Raw genomic sequence first — 20,783 nt, 5'->3', positions numbered from 1 at the left:
TACACGGTTGGCGAAATTGTTTTTACCTACTTCTGAATTAAATCTGTTTCCTGACTGAGACCTTTATTTCTTGTCTGATTCTCATTCATTGTGAAAATTTTGTCACTTTTGATGTTGTCAATTCCCTTTAGAATCTAAAAGACCTGTATCAAATCACCTCTGAGTCTACGCTTTTTTAGGGAAAACAGATTCATGTATTTTAATCCATTTTCGTATGATTTATAGCAGATATTTGGAGTAAGTTTTGTGGCTCACCGTTGTACTTTTTCCAATCTGTCAATGTCTTAAATGAGATTCGGTGACCATAAGGGAATAACATATTCCAAATGTGGACGAACTAACGATTTATACAGCTTGTTAATGAGAGATGGACTTTCGAAGTCAAAAGATTGCACAATCAGTCCTAGAATCTTATTTGCATTCTCAGAGGCTGAAATACACTGCTTAGATGATTTGAGATCGTTACTGATAATTACGCCGAGATCCTTTTCACTATCCACTTTTGTTAACGAATTTCCAAATAACTTGTAATCGTACTTACTGTTATTTTTACCTATGTGCATAACCTTGCATTTACTTGCGTTAAATTTCATTAGCCACTTTTCAGACCATTGCTGTAGTTTATCTAAATCTTCTTGAATATCTAATTGGTTAAGTGATCATTTGCCATTCCGCACAGTTTTGTATCATCAGCAAATTTGGAGACAATAGATTTTAGTCCGTGATCTATAGCATATATACTATAAATAGAAGTGGCCCAAGAACGGAACCCTTAGGAACTCCACTCGTAACACTTTCCATCTAAAAGTTTTGCCATTTAGAACAATTCTCTGTTTCCGATCGTTCAACCAATTACTAGTCCAACTTAATAGGCTACCACTTATTCCGTGTGAACCCAATTAACCCATTCAACTCCGATGACAAGATGTCTTGTCATTTGGTCAAATATAACAAAAAATCATAAAACACCAAAATGTTTGATCAAACACCAGAAAAATATGACGTCAGTCCTCGCTTCGCTGCGAGCGAAGCGAGGATTGAGGTCGTTTTTTTCTGGTGTTTGATCAAACATTTTGATGTTTCATGATTTTTTGTTTTATTTGACCAAATGACAAGATATCTTGTCATCGAAGTTGAATGGGTTAATAAGTAGTCTTTCGTGGGGAACGATATCAAAAGCTTTTGCAAAGTCTAGATATATTAAATCTATGTTGTTTCTTTTGTCATAATTCAAGATGAGTGTGTTGTAAAATTCGAGTAAGTCACGCAAGAAAGTTTCCGTCTGAAACCATGCTGGGTATCATTTATCAAACAGTTACTTTCTAAATGATGTTCGATATCATCTCTGATGAAAGTTTCCATCGTTTTCCTGCGATTGAAGTCAAGCTTATAGGCCTGGAGTTATTTGGTTTCTTTAAAGGCCTGTAGTTATTTGGTTTTTGACTTGTGAGCTTATTTCTTGTGAAAACTTGTCTTGTTGACTTATGTCGTGGGGCCACTTTCTCTACATTCACCTGACTGATAGAGTCCAATATTTTCTTTTGGAAATTGAATATCTAATTTCTGTTTTTCATTCAAAGAAAATCACCTCCTCACTTGCCTATCTCCTTTAGCACCTACATTTTCTTTTCTGTGGTCCGTTGATTATACTTTCGCTCTCATCAGTTGTATTTGAAAAGGATGGTGTAGTTGAATTTCTAATTTACGTTGGTTCTTGATTTCACCTTCATTTTTGACCCTCCCTAGTGCAATATTCCTATCACTTAAAATTATTGTCTATTCAGCATTTAATTTGATATATCATATTGGTCGCAAATTTCAAGATTGTTTTTCGATTAAATGTTTGTACCTGTTTAACACTGAAGCTTGTTTTTCTAGACTAACTTCTTCATTTCATGCTATGAGGTTCTGAAGTTCCTGCCCCTGTATTTGTGAATGATATATTGCATTATACTTAAGCTATCCCACTCTACATCACTGAATGTGGTGTAAAGTTGGGCCAGTCCACATGATGCCCTGTGACGCCAATGCCCTTGTTATTGAATTGGCATACATTAGCGAGAATGTCGTTCTGGATCAATCCCAGCTCGGGTAACTCATGAATCTCCACATGAAAACAGACCTCTGCAATGTCTTACTGTTGCTACATGCTATGGCTTCTTTTAATAACCCATTCAACTCCGATGACAAGATTCTTGTCATTTGGTCAAATAAAACAAAAAATCATAAAACACCAAAATGTTTGATCAAACACCAGAAAAATATGACGTCAGTCCTCGCTTCGCTCGCGAGCGAAGCGAGGACTGACGTCATATTTTTCTGGTGTTTGATCAAACATTTTGGTGTTTTATGACTTTTTGTTTTATTTGACCAAATGACAAGAATCTTGTCATCGGAGTTGAATGGGTATGGAAGAAATGACCCCTCATATTCGTCAAATGCTGCAAAGAGTACTTTTCTAGGTGTAATTGTAAATGTTGCCTTTCAAATTTCACTGAAAGAAAAAAATCAGCAGTCTAGAACAGTACTCGCCCCCTCCCAAAGATGTGTCTAAGAAGAAAGGTTGAATTATTATCTGGGGTGTCATTATGTGGGTCCGTTTCTGTATCACCGGCTAGTACGAAGAGAGGGAGTAGTCGGTTGTCAGCTTATCTCGTGTGAAGAAGTGGGGGGGGGGGGTTGACCATCCAAGCTGATACAAGCCCTGGACCTGATTGAAGTTGTTTTTGTAGGTGAGAGCGTTGATGTAATTTGAAAGATATTGGCGGGGGGGGGGGCGTAATTCTCTACACCCGTCTTGCAAGACCAATCTATGAGAGATTCCTATCGTCGTTGGTCTCAGTAGTTCCGTTCTTCCCTCGCCACTTTCAACAAGGAAAAGGATTAATCTAACACTGTCCTAGCGGGCTACAAATAAATGACGATGTAATGCGGTAAAAAAAAAAAATCTTAATCAGGCATGGCCCTTCCACCGAAAGATAATATAATTGTTCGTAAAGGACTTTCAACCACGATTACAAGCAACGTGAACACTCTCCTTCCAACGAGCGTTTCTATTAAGATGCACCCCCATACCTTTAACCCATTCAACTCCGATGACAAGATGTCTTGTCATTTGGTCAAATAAAACAAAAAATCATAAAACACCAAAATGTTTGATCAAACACCAGAAAAATATGACGTCAGTCCTCGCTTCGCTGCGAGCGAAGCGAGGACTGACGTCATATTTTTCTGGTGTTTGATCAAACATTTTGGTGTTTTATGATTTTTTGTTTTATTTGACCAAATGACAAGACATCTTGTCATCGGAGTTGAATGGGTTAACCCATTCAACTCAGATGACAAGATTCTTGTCATTTGGTCAAATAAAACAAAAAATCATAAAACACCAAAATGTTTGATCAAACACCAGAAAAATATGAGAGAAGTTGAACCTATACGAATGTTAGACAGTGTGGAAATGTTCTTATGTAAGACCAGAATCGTGCAAGCGAAGTCTTCTAGAATATTCACGGGTTCTCAACCCTCTTTCCCATGTACCCCCTACTTATGTACTGCTGTTCTTTAGCCTCCTGGAGATCACTTTATCACTAAATAGAATCAGTAGTCATTTACGAAATATCATTATTTGGTAGAGTGTGGCCCCGACTGTATAACTCTGTGGTTCCATGGGGTTCCACGGGCCCCAGGTTGAGAACCACTGGACCTAGATATTCAAATTCACAGCCGTTGAGGAGAACAGGCCCAGCGTGAGGCGTCCTTCATCGCACATCCGGTCCTCGTCCCACGTTATCTCTCCCTCCGCTCATAACAGAATACGAAAAGGCAGCTTTCATGGGAGCTACGAGCTCACACCGAGAGCGTCATTTTCTTCAAGGATAAAGGTTAACGACGTGGAAAATTACGTATGCATTCAACCTTTCGCGGCTTCTCTTCTAACGCTCATTCGAGCTGCCGCTACGCAACTGGAGGAAAGCATCTCAGCAGAAGAGCTTCGTTGTGCATTGGGGTTTTTTCCATTGGTGGAATAAAAATGGCCTGACGCTAGTCAGTACAAATGAAAATACCGTGAATACCAGGGAAAGGGTTTGATTTCAGACAGCCTCCCCTTCCGCTGCGCAATGGAATTTCCCAGCTCGAAGGCTGGCAAGGAGAAAATCGTCTCTCCAGCAACAGAAGCAGTGGCGGCAACGGCAACCTGACCAAACAAACGGCGATGGCGGTCAAAAGGTTAACCCATTAAACTCCGATGACAAGAATCTTGTCATCGGAGTTTAATGGGAATAAAAATGAACAACAAACGTAGAAGAAAGGAAGAAGGGAGGGTTGCAGGCTTAGCTAAAGAAGACTAAATACAAGGAGAAACGAAGAGTGAGAAAGCGAGATTGACAGCGAGTGTATGTGATTCACCAGGGTCTTGGATCACGTGTTGGACTCGTGATCGACAGCTCTTCCCCTCCCGGATGAGAGCTCAGGGCTCATATCTTACACACACACCGAACTCTCTGCCCTCGAGATTTGGAGTAACGGCTTGCAGCACAGCGATACTGAAAGTATTTCAGCCCTGAGCGGGATTCGAACTCGGATCGCTGTAGCTGCAGCTGCGAACGCTACCACTGCGCCGTCAAGTGTGTGTGTGTGTGTGTGTGTGTGTGTGTGTGTGTGAGAGAGAGAGAGAGAGAGAGAGAGAGAGAGAGAGAGAGAGAGAGAGAGAGAGAGAGAGAGAGAGAGAGAGAGAGCGAGAGAGGGGGGGCAGGGGAGAGATAAAGAACGCAAACGAAAACAAGAGGGATAAAAAAAACGAGCGAGTGAGGGACACACACACACACACACACACACACACACACACACACACACACACACACACACACACACAGAAAGAGAGAAAGGGATAAAGAGAGTAAAAGAGAGCAAGAAACGGAGAGTGAGAAAAAGTATGTATATATATATATATATATATATATATATATATATATATATAAGAGAGAGAGAGAGAGAGAGAGAGAGAGAGAGAGAGAGAGAGAGAGAGAGAGAGAGAGAGAGAGAGAGAGAGAGAGAGAGGGGAGAGAGGGGAGAGAGAGAGGGGGAGAGAGAGTAGAGACGGGGAGAGATAAAGAGAGCAAGAGAGGGAGAGATAGAAGATGAAAAGTAGAGAGAGAAATAGGGGAGAAAAAGGGAGAGAATGGGAGATAGATAAATATACAGGCTGAGAGAGAGAGAGAGAGAAGAGATAGGGTGACAGAGAGAGAGAGAGAGAGAGAGAGAGAGAGAGAGAGAGAGAGAGAGAGAGAGAGAGAGAGAGAGAGGAGAGATAGGGTGACAGAGAGAGAAGTAGTACAAGAGAACAAAAGAGAGCATGAGAGGAAATGAGGATGAAAGACCAATAGAGTAAGACGGAGTAGGAGGGCGGATAAGAGAGGGGAGAGAGAGAGAGAGAGAGAGAGAGAGAGAGAGCAGTGGGTAACGTCCCTGCCTCGGAACTTGGAAGGTCCGGGTTCAATCCCCGGTAAGTGCAAATGACCTTTCATGGTTTTTCCAACCGCTCTTACTCCACAACGGCAGACACCATAGGCGCGGTAGATCAGTGTCGGATATCTATGGTAGCACCTAAGCAGCATAGTCGAGTTGATTAAACTGATTTCTGACTTCATTCGCAAGCACAGCCATTCCAGTATACCAGAAACTTCACAAGTAGCATTACTCACCATACATACAACCTTAAGGCTGAACACACATGTACAGTACACACACACACTGAAGCCGATCAGAGCGGTATAAAAAGAGCCCCATACCGACATTTGTAGGCTTAATCAACAATTAGAATTAACATTGTTGTACTACACACCTATTACTTAGCCTGCTGTTTTTTGTTTTTGTTTTTTTTTGTCACTGTCATAGTTTTATATTGTTATAATATTGTAGGATGTATATTTTCAGCAGAAATGCTGCTATACCCAATAAACGTTGATTATATATTATTATTATTACACACACACACACACACACACACACATATATATATATATGTGTGTGTGTGTGTGTGTGTGTGTGTGTGTGTGTGTGTGTGTGTGTGTGTGTGTGTGTGTGTGTGTGTGTGTGTGTGTGTGTGTAATGGAACAAATAGCTAGTAGCAGTTACGTAATTCAAACAATCAGCCCCGGCCGACGCAAGTTTTGAACTCGGGGCCCTTAACGCTCAAAGAGACCCGAGTTCAAAGCTACGCGTCGGCCGGGGAAAATATTGATAAACAGATGGAAAGGCAGAAGGGAAAGGAGAGAGGAAAAGATAGATAGATAGACAGATAGGTAGATACAGAGAGAGACAAAAACAGAGAGGAAAAGATATGCATATATATACTTATTATATATACGAATATGTACACACACACACACACACACACACACACACACACACACACGAACGCAAAAATATATATATACAAAACATAACAAAATGTAATCAAATAAAACAAAATCAAATAAAATTAACACACACGGCTCCACATCAAAGCCCTGTGGTTACAAGCCGCCAAAAAGGTTATTTTCACCCAACGTTGACTAATGCACAAACACCACTTTGGTCGGCCAGTAACTTGAGGCGACTTCGCTACTTGAACACTTGTCTCGCCCGTCGGCAGTCTACTTGACCCGTGCAACCCTGGCGGCTTGGGGTCAAGTGCATCACATTGCTAACAACAACTATAACAAGCTCCACTCGTTACCACCACGCAGTTTGGCCCCAGTCCGGGGACCCTGGGCCAGCCCCTTAGGGTTGCACCCCTAGACTCGGGTGTGCGGATGGGATCTGATGAAGGTCGAAGGGGAGATGATTCTCTCCCAAGTGCGTCTTGGAGGATTACCACAAGTAGACTGGGTTCCCATCGTTGGTTCATTGAGAAAAGCAACAACATTTATACTAATGTTTCTCCATATACAGTATGTGTGTGTATACTGTATATATATATATATATATATATATATATATATATATATATATATATATATATATATATATATATATATATATATATCAACTAGTACCACAGTTGGAACAGAAGAAAAAAATGGACACAGGGATTCTATATATTTCGACTGCTAACTGCAGTCCTCTTCAGTAGTGAAAAGTACTGCAGTTAGCAGTCGAAATATATAGACTCCCTGTCTCCATTTCTCTTCTGTCTGAATGTAATTAGTAATGATCTATAAACTACGTTTTTCATCGGTGATATATATTTATAAACACACATTATATATATATATATATATATAGTGTGTGTGTGTGTGTGTGTGTATTTACCTAGTTATATTTACCTAGTTGCTCGTGGTATCCCGTCTTCATATCTCATTTTATCTAAACTATTTTTAAATTTATGTATTGTTTTTGCACACACCACTTTCTCATCTAACTTGTTCCAACTGTCTATTACTCTATGAGGAAAGCTGTTCTTTTTCAGATCTCTTCTATAGCTGTCTTTCTTGATTTTCTTTCGGTGTCCTCTTGTATTTCTACCATCCTATTTTATTAGATCCTCTCTATCAATAATTTCTATGCCTTTCATGATTCTGTAAATAGCTATCAAATCTCCTCTCTCTCTTCTTTGCTCTAGTGTCTGTAGCTCAAGTTTTGCTAATCTCTCTTCATATGATAGTTTTGAGAGTGTTGGTGTGTGTGTGTGTGTGTGTGTGTGTGTGTGTGTGTGTGTGTGTGTGTGTGTGTGTGTGTGTGTCACTGAAACAAGAAGTATAATAATAAAACCAAAAGGGAGAAGACATCATGAGATAGAAGGCAACCAAAAGGAAAATAAAAAATATATTACTTTTCTCATTCTGCGGATATCCAAAACAAGGGAAAGCAAAGGGAATCATGCATCATGTTACAGGGACCCCTGTGTGTGTGTGTGTGTGTGTGTGTGTGTGTGTGTGTGTGTGTGTGTGTGTGTGTGTGTGTGTGTGTGTGTGTGTGTGTGTGTGTGTGTGTGTGTGTGTGTGTGTGTAATTCATCATGATCTTGGATCACGTGTTTGACTCGTGATCGACATCTAACACCCTAGAATCAGTACAGAGGAGAATAACCACAATGATAAAGGGCTTAGGAATTTACCATAAGAAAGCCTTGGGCACCTTTACTTTTACTCTGGAAATGCGTAGAGTGCGGGGTGATCTAACAGAGGTATCTAAATGCGTCAAGGGCTTTAACAAGGGTGAGGCAACAACGTTAACTTATTAAGGCAGCAGGGCAGGACGCGTAGTAACTGACTTAACCCATTAAACTCCGATGACAAGATTCTTGTCATTTGGTCAAATAAAACAAAAAATCATAAAACACCAAAATGTTTGATCAAACACCAGAAAAATATGACGTCAGTCCTCGCTTCGCTCGCGAGCGAAGCGAGGACTGACGTCATATTTTTCTGGTGTTTGATCAAACATTTTGGTGTTTTATGATTTTTTGTTTTATTTGACCAAATGACAAGAATCTTGTCATCGGAGTTTAATGGGTTAAATCTGTGGAGTTTAGCAGATGGGCACTAGTAATTGTCCTTATTGTTGCAGATAACGGTTTTGCTAAGATTTTTGCGAGTCTATGTCATGCACTAATTCCCGAAGTGGATGGGTCTTGTGTAGTTTAAGAATTCCTTTCATCATCGGTAAAGACCAAAGCCGAACACATCTGGAGACCAAAAGGAGCAACAGTAAAACAAGAAAAACAATCCATAGTATTGACCTACTCAAAAAACAGAACCGATCACAAAATTCTTTTTCAAAAATAGGTATCCACTTTGTGCACCATACAGTTCGAAAGACAAGAGGTGTGGTTCAAAGACATGTTCACTAAGGGGAAAATGAGAAGATTATAATTTATAAAATCCCATGCAGGGGCTGCTTTGCAGCTTACAGCGCGAGCAATCGAAACACGAATATACGAACACAAAAATCAAACGCGACAACACAGATCATCGAAATGACTAGTGATACAGGCGCAACATTACGGCCACATGCCCAACTAGAACAAGTTACAAACATTACATGCCCAATTGGTACAATTTACAAGTATTACACACGGGTACGGAATATTATTAATATTATTATTATTATTATTATTATCATTATATATATATTATATATTATATATATATATATATATATATATATATATATATATATATATTTTTTTAACAACCACAATGCACTTTAATTCTAAGCCATCAAAGGCCAGCATGCTTGAAATTAAAATGTGGTATCCTCATGACAAGTACGACAGTGACTTTCCAAGTTGGAAAGTCACTGTCGCACTTGTCATGAGGATACCCGGTTCGAGTCCTGGGTAGTACCACATTCCAATTTCAAGCTTGCTGGCTTTTGATGGCTTAGAATTAAAGTGCATTGTGGTTGTTAAAATGTATCTCTAATCATTGGGACCCATTCAGTGTTGTACATAAATATATATATATACATATATATATATATATATATATTATATATATATATATATATATATATATATATATATATATATATATATATAAATATATATATATATACACAGTTAAAGCCGACATTATTCATACCCTGACACATTTCCTTATTAATTGCAAATATTTCACAAAGAGAGAACAGAATTTCATTTCAGTTGTTATGGTTGGTTAAACAGATGGTCACAAAAATCTGCAGCAGATTTATTTCATGTATTACATGACTAGCTTTTGTTTATTTATCAATTGTACAAAAACAGGCCAGTCCAAAAATATCCATACCCCACAGTCAATAGCCTTTGTTTCGAACCAATGCTTCCAGGCGCCTTTTGTAATTTACACACAGGTTTTCGCTGGTCTCCACTTGAATTTTAGCCCATTTTTCCTTAGCAATTGCCTCAAGCTCTTTGAGGCTGGAAGGATTCCTAGCACTGACGTTCTTCTTGAGCTCTCCCCAAATATTCTCGATAGGGTTCAAATCTGGGCTCTGACTTGGCCAGTCCAAAACATTAAGATTATTGTCCTGAAACCATTTCTTCACTATTTTTGCGGTATGTTTCGGATCATTGTCCTGCTGGTACATCCAATTTCGCCCGAGGCCAAGTGATTCCGCAGAATGCATGATGTTTTTCTCCAGAATTTCAACGTATTGCTCCTTATTCATGATTCCATTGACTTTAACGATGTTGCCTGGTCCTCTGGCAGAGAAACAACCCTAAAGCATAATGTTCCCACCACCATGCTTGACGGTTGGGATGGTGTTTTTGGGATTGAACCCTTGATGCTTCTTCCTCCAAACAAATCATCATCCCTGTGCCCGAAAAGTTCCATCTTAGTTTCATCTGACCAAAGAACCAACTTCCAAAAGCTTGGATCCTTATCAAGATGTGCCCTCGCAAAGGCTAGACGAGCTGCTCTATGCTTGGCAGTTAGGAGTGGCGTTTTCCTTAGTCTGCATCTACGAAGGCCGGCCTGGTGTAATGTCCTCTTAACCCATTCAACTCCGATGACAAGATGTCTTGTCATTTGGTCAAATAAAACAAAAAATTATAAAACACCAAAATGTTTGATCCAACACCAGAAAAATATGACGTCAGTCCTCCTCGCTTCGCTCGCGAGCGAGCGAAGCGAGGAGGACTGACGTCATATTTTTCTGGTGTTGGATCAAACATTTTGGTGTTTTATAATTTTTTGTTTTATTTGACCAAATGACAAGACATCTTGTCATCGGAGTTGAATGGGTTAAGTGTTGACCTTGAAATGTTCGTCCCAGACTTCTTCAGGTCACTCAGGAGAGTCTTGCTGGTTATTCTAGGGTTGTCAGCAACTTTTCGAACCAGTTTTCTTGCATCTCGGACAGATATCTTTGCCTTTCATCCACGGCCTGGTAAGTTTTTCACCGTACCAAAGTTCTTAAACTTCGATGCTCTGCACCGTGGCCACAGCCACTTCAAATTGCTTAGAAATCTTTTCATACCCTTTCCCTTGCTTGTGGGCATCCACAATCAACACTCTAAGATCTTCACTAAGTTCCTTCTTCTTTCCTCCCATAGTGTCGTTGCTGTGGCTGACTTGAAAATAAGAATGACTGCCCTGCTGACCACCTAATTTGTAGTTTCTGGGCTTGAAATGGCTAGATATTATTACATGGTTCAAGGAATGGTTGTTACACTCAAAAGACCAATTAATTGCACTCCAGCAATGACACTAAGCACTTTAAAAGAACAGGTTATGAATAATTATTGTGAACAGGTCTAAAATTTGACAATGAAGAAATTCTCCATTGTTATAATGATTATCAAGCCACCACTCCTTTTAAAGGTGTGCCTGTACCCAATCAATAAGGGGCTAGAGTTCAAAATGTACTCATCCTTTATTTCTGTACATTAGGACACTGAATTTAAAATTTGTCATAGGGTATGAATAATTTCGGCCTTAACTGTATATATATATATATATATATATATATATATATATATATATATATATATAGATAAGCACACACACACACTCTGGAAACTTGCCTGTATTATACTCGCTGAAGAAGGGAATAAGTATTTCTGCGATATCTTGGATTCTCTCTCTCTCTCTCTCTCTCTCTATATATATATATATATATATATATATATACACATACATACAAACATACACACACGTACTATATGAGCTCTGAGCTCTTCCGGGAAGGAAATAGCTGTCGATCACGAGTCTAACATGTGATCCAAGAACATCGTGAATCACACACGCACGCACGCATGCACACACAATTATATATATATATAAATATATATATATATATATATATATATATATATATATATGCAGACAGACATATACAAAAAAGGTATGATAATCAGAGAATAAGAGACAGGACCCTACGAGTATAAATCCTCTCCTGTATGCTACGATTAGGTAAACACACACCCATATACAAAATCAGGTTCAGACACACTGATGTAATGTTGTGCGAGGCTCTTCATAGAGTGACCCATTTTACAGACTAGTAACCCCAGCAGACGATATTGGATCGAACGAGATGAACCCGTTTTGATCAGTCTAGTCCTGGCTGGAACAAATCCTGACAATGATGTTAACGAGTTCAAATGTCCCTAAATGCATTATCATCGACAACGACCCCTACACCAAGGAGCAACAATACACAGTTACCACAGCTACAGTGGGTTCGAGTCCTGCCTCATGTCTCGATTTTCATTGAACGGAAATCCGCAACTCAACTGAGCCGGCACCGGTCCCCCCCACCCCCCAGACCTTCCCCTTGATTTCTCTGGTTTATCAAACCTCTTTAAATCTCTCCAGCATTTGTGTGATGCCCGTGAATGGGTTCCCTCGTTCTCTCATCCTCTGTCCTCAGTCATTTGTAGAGAGGATGATATGAACAGGATTAACATTCAGTATTCAGGTCACGTGGTCTGGACCCCCTCCCCCTCCCCTCCCCCCTCCCTCTTGTCTCGAGTCTGCCCCTTGAGGTTAATTTGCATTATTAGACAAAATATCTACAGTAGGTCAATGGGGTGAAGGCCGACTCGCATGACAGCGTTTCACAATTTTAACCCATTAAACTCCGATGACAAGATTCTTGTCATTTGGTCAAATAAAACAAAAAATCATAAAACACCAAAATGTTTGATCAAACACCAGAAAAGTATGACGTCAGTCCTCGCTTCGCGAGCGAAGCGAGGACTGACGACATACTTTTCTGGTGTTTGATCAAACATTTTGGTGTTTTATGATTTTTTGTTTTATTTGACCAAATGACAAGAATCTTGTCATCGGAGTTTAATGAGTTAAAATTATTGCTTACGATAGTAAAATAGAGGACTGACGTCATATTTTTCTGGTATTTGATTAAACATTTTGGTGTTTTATGATTTTTTGTTTTATTTGACCAAATGACAAGAATCTTGTCATCGGAGTTTAATGGGTACAAGAATTATCAGGTGGAAATAGACATGAACGGGACATTTGATAAAGTTCTCAGACAGATACTACAGTATAAAAAAAAACATAGATGTAGACATCCCCAACATTTATTTTATATTATTTGTTTATTTGTTTGTTATAATTTTTGTTTATTATTATTTGCTTAGTTTTTATTTATCATTAGTTATCTGTCAATTTATTGTTAATTACTATTTACCTGTTTGTTTATTAACTAACTATACCTATGCATTTATTTATTTTATTTATTATTATTTACATTATTATGAGAAATGAGGAGGTGAGGAGGAGAACAGGGGTGAAAAAGGATTTGGGAGAGAGGGTTGATGAAAGAATATTAGGATGGTTTGGACACATGGAAAGAATGAGTGAAGAAAGACTAGTAAAAGAGGTATGGAAGGCAGATGTGGAGGGAGTGAACATGAGGGGACGTCCTAGGATGAGGTGGATGGATGGGGTGAAGGGGGCTTTGGGGAAGAGGGGAATGTCTGTTGAGGAAGGAAGGGAGAGGACGGAAGACAGAGGTGAGTGGAGAATGGTTGTATATGGATGATGTTGTGACTGCATGAGGAGGAATGGGCGGGGGGGTGGGGGTGGGGTAGTATGTGTGAGTGAGTAAATTTTGACGCAGCCCGAAGGGATTTCTCCCCGTCCTCTCCTTATATGCAAAGGGGGACGGAGAGGGGGGGTCGCCGATTAAATGAAGCGGCCTTGCTGTGGATGTACTGTGTCTTGCGACACTGCTTCTGACCCAGGGCGGTGGGCGGGGTGCAGGGATGACCCGTCATCCAGGAGGTGCTCAGATGAGAGGAAGGGTGGGAGGGGTGTGGAGTGTATTTGGGGATGAAATGGGTGGGAGTGTTTTTATGCCTTTCCCTTTTTGGCTACCTCCCTTGGAAGGGGGAAAAAGCCTTGGTATATGTATGTATGTATTATTATAATTTCAATTTATTTTTCTTTTATTTATTTATTACTATTATTATAATTTTTTCCGCATCCGACCTAGTTATGGACCAAAAGGTCTCCTGTCGGCATGCTCCTCCTTTGTAATCCTTTGTATTTCTCAGGCAAGTTATGTTTACCTGGAACGAGTAGTAAAATGATTATCTAGAATTCTGCTAGCCATAAATGACTCCTACGGATTGAATGCATAGGTGAATATGGTTATACACTGCTGACTGGAAGCTTGTCCTTACTGGCTGGATACGAATAAATTCGTCTGTTTGAAGAGTTGGAACTAAGAGGGGGTTTAAAACGGTCTAACGGTTCGTCGAACGCGGTTCGACAGACACGTGTTTAAAGTGATGTGTGAACGTGTGAACGGGGTATTTGGTTGTCGAACACGGTTCGACAACCAAATATCCCGTTCACACATCACTTTAAACACGTGTCTGTCGAACCGCGTTCGACGAACCGTTAGACTGTGTAAATCCCCTCTTAGTTCGTTCCAAAGACTAGAATCTTTACTTTGTTAGAATTAGATGATAAAACATGAGTTGCACATTGAAATAACCCCTGCCTGTCGCCATCTATGTTACAAGTGTTCCCTTCCCTGGAGTCATCAATGACTGGATGAAACTATGTTCATCATCATCATTATTATTATTATAATTATCATTATTATTATTATTATAATTATTACTATAATTATTATTATAATTATCATTATTATTATTATTATTATTATTATTATCATTATTATTATTATTATAACAATAACAGAGAAATGGTACAGGACAGTAACAAGGGGTTGGGGGACAGCATAACGGAGGGACAGTCGTAGTATAAAAGTGTCATCATTTCTCTATGTACAGAGTTTTCCTCTATCACAGAAAAAATGATGTGTGGCTCTGGTCCGTGAGGGCGCCCCATATAGACCCTAAAGTATCAACTGCACGCTACTTTGCCACAATAACCTGCAGCCAATACCCCAGACAGGGAGGAGGAAGGAGGAAAGAAGAAGAAGAAGAAGAAGAAGAAGAAGAAGAAGAAGAAGAAGAAGAAGAAGAAGAAGAAGAAGAAGAAGAAGAAGAAGAAGAAGAAGAAGAAGAAAAGAAGAAAAGAAGAAAAGAAGAAGAAGAAGAAGAAGAAGAAGAAGAAGAAGAAGAAGAAGAAGAAGAAGAAGAAGAAGAAGAAAAGAAGAAGAAGAAAAGAAGAAGAAGAAAAGAAGAAGAAAAGAAGAAGAAGAAAAGAAGAAGAAGAAAAGAAGAAGAAGAAGAAGAGAAGAAGAAAAGAAGAAGAAGAAAAGAAGAAGAAAAGAAGAAGAAGAAAAGAAGAAGAAAAGAAGAAGAAAAGAAGAAGAAGAAAAGAAGAAGAAGAAAAGAAGAAGAAGAAAAGAAGAAGAAGAAGAAGAAGAAATTAATAAATAATGATAATAATTATAATAATTATAATAAAAATAACAATAGTAATAATTTACAGATAAATACACAAATAAAAGAATAGAAAAAATAAATAAAATTAACAAATCCGAAACAGAATCTCACATAAGTGTTCAGAATCTCGATATTTCCCCCACAGGAGCCATATTTGCAAACATGCAGGGGAAGGGGAAGGGAAAGGGGAAGGGGAGGGGGGGGGTCGCCTTTCTGGGCTGGCAGGCTGGCTTGGATGGATAACTGGTATTTACCTTGTTACAGTGTGCGGGATTGGGACAAAGCTCGTGGGAGCCCGTCTTTCTGCAATCCTCTCTACACTTACATATCGTCCACGGAAGTGATCACACGACACTCACCTGTGGAAATGAGAAATAATAAATGGAAAACAAATTGTGTATTTACCTAGTTGTATTATACATAGTTGTATTATACGGGAAGGGCTATGCTCGTAGTGTGTGTGTGTGTGTATTTACCTAGTTGTATTTTACGGGAAGGGGAGCTATGCTCGTGATGTCCCGTCTTCATATCTCATTTTATCTAAACTATTTTTAAATTCATGTATTGTTTTTGCGCACACCACTTTCTCATTTAACTTGTTCCAACCGTCTATTACTCTGTGAGGAAAGCTGTTCTTTTTCACATCTCTTCTATAGCTGTCTTTCTTGATTTTCTTTCCGTGTCCTCTTGTATTTCTATCATCCCATTTTATCAGATTCTCTCTATCAGTAATTTCTTTGTGTGTGTGTGTGTGTGTGTGTGTGTGTGTGTGTGTGTGTGTGTGTGTGTGTGTGTGTGTGTGTGTGTGTATTTACCTAGTTGTAGTTGTATTTTACGGGAAGGGGAGCTATGCTCGTAGTGTACCATCTTCATATCTCATTTTATCTAAACTATTTTTAAATTCATGTATTGTTTTTGCACACACTACTTTCTCATCTAACTTGTTCCAACTGTCTATTACTCTGTGAGGTGTGTGTGTGTGTGTGTGTGTATGTGTGTGTGATTCACCATTCACCATTGTCATGGATCACGTGCTGGACTCGTGATCGACAGCTATTAACCTCCCAGATGAGAGCTCAGAGCTCGTACGACCGATCTAAGGGTAATACTGTCACCTTACATTCACACACATACCCAACTCACCGCCCACGAGAGTTGGAGTAACACCCCGCAGCGAAGCAATACTGAAATTATTTCAGCCCTGGGTGGGAGTGTGTGTGTGTGTGTGTGTGTGTGTGTGTGTGTGTGTGTGTGTGTGTGTGTGTGTGTTTACCTAGTTGTATTTTGCGGGAGGGGGAGCTATGCTCGTAGGGTCCCGCCTTTGTATCTCGCAGTGTCTAGTTTGCTTTTAAACTCATGAATGGTTTTTGCGCATACTATTTCATTGTCCAGTTTGTTCTAAGTGTCCACTACTCTATGTGGAAAACTGTTTTTCTTCTGTTCTCTTCTGTAGCTATGCTTTTTTATCTTTCCATATCCTCTTGTGTGTGTGTGTGTGTGTGTGTGTGTGTGTGTGTGTGTGTCTGTGTGTGTGTGTCTGTGTGTGTGTGTGTGTGTGTGTGTGTGTGTGTGTGTGTGTGTGTGTGTGTGTGTGTGTGTGTGTGTGTGTGTGTGTGTGTGTGTGTGTGTTTGCATGAGTGTAAATCATTCCGTAAAAAGAAAAAAAAAAAACGAACTAATTTCTTTCATGTCGCCAGCGGACTTTCCTTCGTTCCTTTTCTACTGCCCCTATCCCCCTCTGAATGGCTACACTATTCCACCTCCTCTCCACAAGGTGTGTCTTACATAAACACCACCGCACGGGCTCAAAGCCCGTGGGAGTGATACTTCACTTAAAAAAAAAAAAAATAATAATAATAATAAAATAATAATAATAATAATAATAATAAAAATAAAAAGGGACACCCCCCAACCTCGCCATTCAACATCTTCCATTTCATAACACGCATTTTTTTTTTAGGGGGGGGGGCTAGGAGAAAACCTTACGCTGAAGGGGTCAAGTCCATATTAACCCCCTTCGTTACACTGACGCACCTCCAACGTCTTTCTTTCTGGATAACGCCCGACTCTCTTCGGGTCAGAGAAGGAACTTCCGCTTTCGTCTCCCCAATGTTTCCATAACTTGGAATCTAGACGACCACTTCTTTTTCTATGAATCTCCTATTTAACACTATCCACCTAACACTAACCTGACTATTACTTTCCTCATTAATATTCCTAAAGTTATTTTGTTCCTCACGTTTCGTTAAATTAGCACTTTTTTTTTTTTTTTTTTTTTTTACGTGTGTATTCCAACCAGAATGTTGCCCCTTCCTTTGAACCGATTTTCAAGAACAATCCTAAATATCCACCAATTTGGTGGGACGCAGTTACGAGATGTTGATTTTATTCAGGTCGATGCAGCTGAAGACGTATTTTTTTTTTTCTATGTCTGTCGACAAGCGCTTCGTAATGCTGTTTACGTGTTTGCCTGGATCAAAACTGCTGGTGAATGTTATTTTTTAATATTCTATTCTTATTCCTCGTCTTCCAGTTTCTATGATATTAGTATTATCACTATTACTATTATTATTACCATCATTATTATTATTACTATATTTACTATCATTATTACTATCATTATTATTGTTGTTATTATTATTACCACTATTCTGGTTTCATTCCTTATGCAGCACATTCCATGTAAGTTCAGCTTTAATGACCATTTGCAGGACCTGTCTAACTCTTGGGGAGGGGGGGGGGTGATAGAGCCCGTGTATCTCACCAAGGTTGGCTCAAGAATGTAGAGAATTGCGTGTGAAGCATCCAGTGTGTTGGAATGGTTGTAATTACGAATGTGGTCTCAATCCATTGTGATAACTACAAAGTAATGTCGTAACACATTCGTAAAATTCAACAAGAACCCACTGTGTTGGTTAAGAAGAAATGAAATATTCCACTAACCCATTAAACTCCGATGACAAGAATCTTGTCGTCGGAGTTAAATGGGCTAAAGAGGATCACAGTCCGTGATCGAAATATATGGATATCATCTATTTCATATCTTCTTATCCAACACAGTGGGTTCTTGTTGAACCATTGTAATAAGTTTGGTGATACTGACTGGGGGGCTGTGAAATGGGAGACAATTGTGTATTGGATCTTTTTACGTACGCCATTGCAAAGACGGGTTGAGGGTCGAATCCAAACGCCTTTCCGTCCGAGGCAGGAACGGTGCTCACCGTTCAACGCAGGCTCGCCCATGCACTTTGATCAAGTATCTTCAAATTATGCCCGCGTAAAACCTTGGTCTGGATCCTAATCTAGAGTCTACTGATTTGTCATCTGTTACCTTTATGGTTCAACGTCATCTGCAAACGAGTTTATGCAGCAACCACCTACTGCCTCTGTTGCATCATTCATGTACAACAAGTAGGAACCGACGAGGGGTGTTTGCACACGGCAGTCTTGTGGGACATGTCGAGACGCGACCGTTTTCTGCCACCCGTTTCCGTCGCCCATCAGCATCACCTGCCGGAAGTGCTGGTTTGCTAGCCCCGACCCCACAGTGGCTGCATACAACTTGCAGTCGCTTTGGGGCCTTTTGGAGCATCGCCACAATTCAAGTCATTTAGCATTCTTTAAAGAAACAGAATGAATAAATAAAAAAACAATAATAGTATACTGGTCACTTTCAATTTCCAGTATCCCTCTCTTTTATCTTTTCTGTCTCCACCTTAATGTGGTGCGATATTGTCGCCAAGGACAGCAGAATGAATAAATAAATAAATGAATAAACAATAATAGCATACTGGTCACTTTCAATTTCCACTATCCCTCTCTTTTATCTTTTCTGTCTCCACCAATGTGATGCGATATTGTCGCCAAGGACAGCAGCACTGGCTATTACTGGCAAAATAAAAAAGTTAGCCCTGCAGGGCCAGCCAATATTCAGTCACCTGATCAAGCCCAAGGTCACTTTTCAACCTCCACTATATATTTACCCTTTTTTCTATAAAATGCACTAACAACTGGCTACTGCTCATCTCCTCATCTACTAAGTGATATTACAGAAACAATCCCAAACATACCACACAGACGACAGTCCACCATTTCTTTCCAGAGAGATCTATGGCTTGGCCTGAAGACCAATACCAGCAAAAACCGACTGAATGACCTTTCTGGAAATCCACTTGCTACTTCTCGTTCACATCATCCACTCCATCAGTGATAAAAGCTACTGCCTCAAGTTCCACTAAACTGAAACCCACAGTCCCTACAAGAACCAGTAACTATTTCGTGCTTCCCTATATACCCTTGGAAGATACTTTTGGATTTTCTTTTTCCTCCGAGGTTTGCGGGGCTGTCACCGGCCCGGACCTCAATCTTTCGGCGGTCCGGAACAGATCACACATGAAGGAAATGGTGGTGTTATCCACGTGACACGTCACTGACGTCATATTTTTCTGGTGTTTGATCAAACATTTTGGTGTTTTATGATTTTTTGTTTTATTTGACCAAATGACAAGACATCTTGTCATCGGAGTTTAATGAGGCAGTGGTGGGATTCAACCGGTTCTTACCGGTTCGTACGAACCCGTTTTTCGAATTTCATATCCGCGAACCGGTAAATTGGCTTATACAGGCTATAATGCAGCCTAAGTGATATCTGCACGCTATTGGCCTTGTGAGAGAACCTGTTGTTTAAATCTATTAATCCCACCACTGGTTAAAGACAAAATATAACACATGACAATAAAAACAATCGCTAATCTCACCTAGACGCCTGCTGATGCCAGATAACTCTAACGTATATTTTTGTGTTTTCATTTTTTTGGTTAGGTAACAGCAAGTAAACTTATGATAGGAGCTTTCAGTGAAGCATCTCACTCTTCAGAAACCACAGGAACATTTCTCTGCAAGATTCATAAAAATTTTTGTGAATGAGAGTTAAGCACACATGTGCTTTCTTGTTAATTTCTTAACTGCCTTTTCAGCAAAGCCGACCAACAAAATAGCCGCTCTCAAATCCCACTTTGAGATCTTGTCCCCTTACGTATGAGACAAGACGGAGAGATCTGCAAGATTTCGAAACGGGATTCATAGCAGGAAAGGAAACCCTAACCGCCATTAACCCATTCAACTCCGATGACAAGATGTCTTGTCATTTGGTCAAATAAAACAAAAAATCATAAAACACCAAAATGTTTGATGAAACACCAGAAAAATATGACGTCAATCCTCGCTTCGCTCGCAGCGAAGCGAGGATTGACGTCATATTTTTCTGGTGTTTGATCAAACATTTTGGTGTTTTATGATTTTTTGTTTTATTTGACCAAATGACAAGACATCTTGTCATCGGAGTTGAATGGGTTAACGGTTGGAGACCAGTCCCCATTTCTAAAGAAGGATGTGATTTTGATCCCTAAGAATTTCAAAAGTCCCTATAGTATTGCCTACGTAAAAGCAATGCACCCAATACCTCCAGATGGGGTCGT

The 20,783-nt window shown here is 39.7% G+C and overlaps 1 protein-coding gene across 4 annotated transcripts in view; it reads right to left on the bottom strand.

Annotated features, from left to right (window-relative positions):
- The window catches only part of LOC143030944 (uncharacterized), a 169,688-nt gene that overhangs the window by 146,881 nt on the left and 2,024 nt on the right, over window positions 1–20,783 (bottom strand). For all 4 annotated transcript variants that reach the window (XR_012966956.1, XM_076194236.1, XM_076194237.1 and 1 more), the window contains exon 2: window positions 15,561–15,665. The gene's annotated coding sequence lies outside the window, so the exon portion shown is untranslated. The remainder of the gene's footprint in view (window positions 1–15,560; window positions 15,666–20,783) is intronic.

This window comes from Oratosquilla oratoria, chromosome 12 (genome assembly GCF_046742065.1).
Source record: "Oratosquilla oratoria isolate Oo_2021 chromosome 12, ASM4674206v1, whole genome shotgun sequence".
Lineage (NCBI taxonomy): Eukaryota > Metazoa > Arthropoda > Malacostraca > Stomatopoda > Squillidae > Oratosquilla > Oratosquilla oratoria.
This window is presented reverse-complemented; position numbering and strand designations above follow the sequence as displayed.